Source organism: Etheostoma spectabile, chromosome 1 (genome assembly GCF_008692095.1).
Source record: "Etheostoma spectabile isolate EspeVRDwgs_2016 chromosome 1, UIUC_Espe_1.0, whole genome shotgun sequence".
Taxonomy (NCBI): Eukaryota; Metazoa; Chordata; class Actinopteri; order Perciformes; family Percidae; genus Etheostoma; species Etheostoma spectabile.
In genome coordinates, this window is record NC_045733.1 from 12,356,605 (window position 1) to 12,360,836 (window position 4,232).

The window sequence follows — 4,232 nt, forward strand, 5'->3', positions numbered from 1 at the left end:
GGGAGTTGTTTGCCCCATCAGTCTGTGCTGCACATCAAAGTGATGATGAGACAAAGTGATGACATAAAATCTTTGGTCTCTATGAACTTGGAGTCCACCTGGACTGGATGGAGGTGAAGGGTGTGAAGGAATACATTTAGACATTTACCCTGAACTCAACTCCAGGTTGCCTCAGAATAGAACCTCCACCTTTTGTAATGCTACTGCAGTGCATCAATAGGGTTCACTTTTCTGTAAAAAGTAGCATAAAGACATATCCTCTCTGGTGAGAGCAGGGTGTTTGTATTACTGTAGTGATACCAACTTGTGCAACCATTAACGGTGGAGGTAGAGGAATTGTTTAACAAGGAATACTATGGCGACCAAAGGAAATAAACACTCCTGCAAAGTGATTAAAAAAGCTGAAATCATGGTGGGTAATTTATAGCAACCCTTTGTGACAGTGGGGACACTCCCTTTGTAGAAACAAGTCCATTCCCCGACTTGAACAGCCTCAGCAGCGCACTCTTCTGCCTGTGAGAGCAACAGTAAAACACTCTGGCCATTTTCTCTGCAGGACACGGCCCTGTATAATTGGCCCTGGTAAATATCATCTGAATAATTGAACAGTTGATAATAGTCTCGAACAATGGATGGGAGGTTGCAGGGGTGAAACCGCAGAGCAGACACCCTGCCTCACCACACATTATACCTCCATCACCACCAAGCGAGCTTCTCAACTTCTCTTCTTCCAACGCTGGCCGCCCCATCGCTCTGCTAGACCAGCCGTCCGCCAAGGCAGATGTCCCCACTTCATCATTAAGTAGCTCTCTTTAAAAGGCAGGCCATTCATAATGACTCCAGCCTGCCACGTGTTTATTTAATTCCCATCTACCACAGGTGCATGGGTGAGATGATTCCTGTTTTATATGCATGGAAACATACCACAGCACTCTTAGAAATTTTAGCCTGTTTTCTTCTGAAGAAACAGCAGCAGGCAAAACCACAGGCCAGAAAGAAGACGGTATGAAGTCTCTGCTATTTAATGACAGCTAGAAGAAACACATTCTTTACTGCCCTTTGCTTTACAAAGGCTTTTTGCTTTCTGGCTTCATTATTCTGTGATATATTGCTGCTATTTCAGACACATCATGACTAATGTTTTACCATCAAGGTATCAAAGACACAATATTTTGTCGTACTCTTGCACGTGTCAATGTTAATGTTGTCAGTGTTTTTCATCATCTCAGTCGAACAGTGTCTGTGTCATCGGCCATAAGATTTCTTTGGGGAGGCCGCAGGGCACACCTCCCTCTCAGTATTTTGAACACATGCATTTGTCCCCTACCATAAAACACATGAAAGTATCAGGGGAGTTTTATTTCGACAAACTGCTAGAACGCGACTAACAACGCGTCCAATAAAGTAGGTGGTAGCAATATGCAACCTCAAAAGCAGTGGTTGGGATCCGTCATAAAACGGAAAGGAGATGAAGCAACTATGCACGGTTGCAGCAAGATGTACCATGACATTTCTGAAATCAGATTGATGCAGAAAAGCCACAAATTGTTACATAAATTCCCAGAATGCCTTGTAGGCCTTTATACAACAGGATCAGCGGCTGCTGCGGCGAGGACTGATTCTCTGTATTTGGGCACATGCTCTACCAGGTGAGCTAACCGGACGCTCAAAATGAATAGGGAGAGTATCCCTAAACCCCCTGCTTACTAAGTGACCCCCCCCAAACATTGTAAAAAACAAACCTCCACCCTTGCATCTGGCGCGACTCTTTCTGTGCTGTGACTGCAGATCTGTGTACAGCTCATGTGTTTACAGCATTAGTGTGTGGGCTTGTTGAGTGTGCTTGTGTGTTTCTGTGTGTGTGTGTGTGTGTGTGTGTGTGTGGCAATTATTGTGATCTAAATGTGGCCACAGTGCAGGTGAAACTGGCTGTCTCCTAATTAATGAGTGGAGCAGATGGCCTTGAGTGGGCGGGAGCTGCGAGCGCACAGCGAGTCGGTCAGGTGGTCACCACAGCACAGACACCTGGGCCATCACATACAAAACAAGCCGAGCGGTTGACATCTGGCCTGGGTGTGTGTGCGTGTATTTGTTTATGTGTCTGTGTATGCGTTGTCTGTACAGTTCCTATTTGTGCCTTTTAACCTTTCTGTACGTTTCAGGTAGACATTCTGAGTGTTGTTTGTTTATTTCTTTTCATTAGTGCCACAAGCTTTCATTCGAGAACCACGCAAGGGCACTAATTTTTCTCAGATTAGCTGATTGTAAGCAGTCGCACAGCTTTGCCTTCAGCGCGAGAATATTAGCCTCCAATAGATCAAGATCATTTTAAAAAAAGAGGCAAGAGTACGTCATCTTTTTAGTTTGTGTCACGGAGAACAAATATCCACAGTAAGAGGAACACTGCAGAAAGGGAGGGAGACTTAATTGTAGGTTAAATTATTCTTACCATTTTCTGCCCAGTGAGTGTGTGTGTTCATAATAGAAGCAAAGAAATGCACACCGCTAAATTAGGGTGGTTTTTAAAGAGGAGACAGTGACATGTTATAGAGAGTTATTTGACTTGTTAGTTGTTCTTTGGTATGTCTGTGTTAACGGCAGCCTTGTGCTGATGCTGTACAGTAAAAGTGAGTTTAATGAGATCAGTGTGTAAATGTGTGTGTTTTTGTGTAGATATGGGAGCAAGTGAGGGACTTAAGGAGGGATGAAGTGACGTTCCAGGCGTTGAATCTCTATGGTTTCACTGCTGTTTATCCTAATACACAGTGGGAAAGACCAGTGTGGTTCTGACCGCCTCCCGCTCTGTTACTATGTATGTGTGTGTGTGTGTGTGTGTGTGTGTGTGTGTGTGTGTGATGGTCTGCAATGCCCTGGTCTGTTCCACATGTGTTTGACATTACTGTGACAAGGCTGCCCAGCCTCTCTGGGGAGTTGGGGAATGTCAGAGACTAGAGCGGAGAAGCGAACAGCTTCCCAACATCTGATGGAATGAGAAACACACTCGCTGGATGGCTGGCCTGCTGGCTTGCTGACGCCACAGCGTGGGAGCAGAGCGGAGGGTGGAGGCCAAGTAAAACCCCAAATGTGTGTTTGAAATATCACTCTTCTCACTTTTCGCCGTTTTCTTCCCTACATGTGCACTCATCCACTCGGATTCCGAAGAATAACATATAGTACATCCACAAAGATGTGCATGCTGACCCTTTCATCTCTGCAAGTTAGTCACAACACTGTTCTGCAGCCACTGATGATCAGGCCTCTTTTCTCCATATTTCCATGTGTTCAAAGCAGGTAAAATGCTTAACTGTGACAGCCAATGGTAAAAACTCACCATTTCTGGAAATTATTTGTTAAATTGACTCTTCACTTTATTAAAATTACTTCAACATAAACGGCACAGACAAATTGCACCCTCAATTATGCTTTTCAAAAGGGAGGTACATTTCCAGTGCACAGACATGCTCAATCACAAATGCAGGAAACAAATGGCACAACATTGATGAATTCACATGCAAAATACTGTAAAGCTGAATTGCTGACAGCTACTGCCAAGAAAAAAATATGCTTTCTCCTCCTCCCTTCCTTGTCTTGTGCCTATTTCCCCTCCTACTTACCATCCTCACCTTTTATTTCCTTACTGGCCCACTGACCTCTGACCTTCTTTTGACCCTCTTCCTTGTTCTATTCTCCCAGCACCACCTTCTCACCTCCCACACTCTCTGCTTCATGGTAGGAAGTGTGTTCAGATCAGAGTCAGACAGGAAGCAGCTGGGTTAAACTACAGTAGCGTTGAGCTCTGTTTTAATCAAGCCAAATGGACAGGCCAACAGACTGCTACCTGATATAATGAATCCCTCCCTTTCCTTCTGCCCCACGCCAAGACCTTTATCACAGGCACGGTGTAAACAAGCACAAAGGAACACAGACTGATGTTATTAAGGCCTCCACTCCAAAGCAGTCCTCTCTGGACATCTGGAGAAGTGCTGCAACACATGAGCATGCAGGCAGAGGTTGGGAAGGAAGGCATGTCTCTCACATTCTCTGTACAGTATTTGTGAAATTAAAAAAAGCCGTTATCTCCTGGAAACAGATCCTGTGCCACACAGATGGTTCCGTCTCTCTTCAAATGGGTGACTGAGCCACTGAGTGCCGTTGTGTTACCAGTTAGTTGTACAGACCTTAATCTCGGCTCCAGCCTTCCTTCCTCTGCCTCCTCGTCTGACCCCCCCCCC

At 45.1% G+C, this 4,232-nt stretch overlaps 1 protein-coding gene across 6 annotated transcripts in view; it reads left to right on the forward strand.

Annotated features, from left to right (window-relative positions):
• Positions 1-4,232, forward strand: part of cbfa2t3 (CBFA2/RUNX1 partner transcriptional co-repressor 3) — a 38,371-nt gene that overhangs the window by 9,803 nt on the left and 24,336 nt on the right. The gene's annotated exons all lie outside the window — the stretch shown is intronic.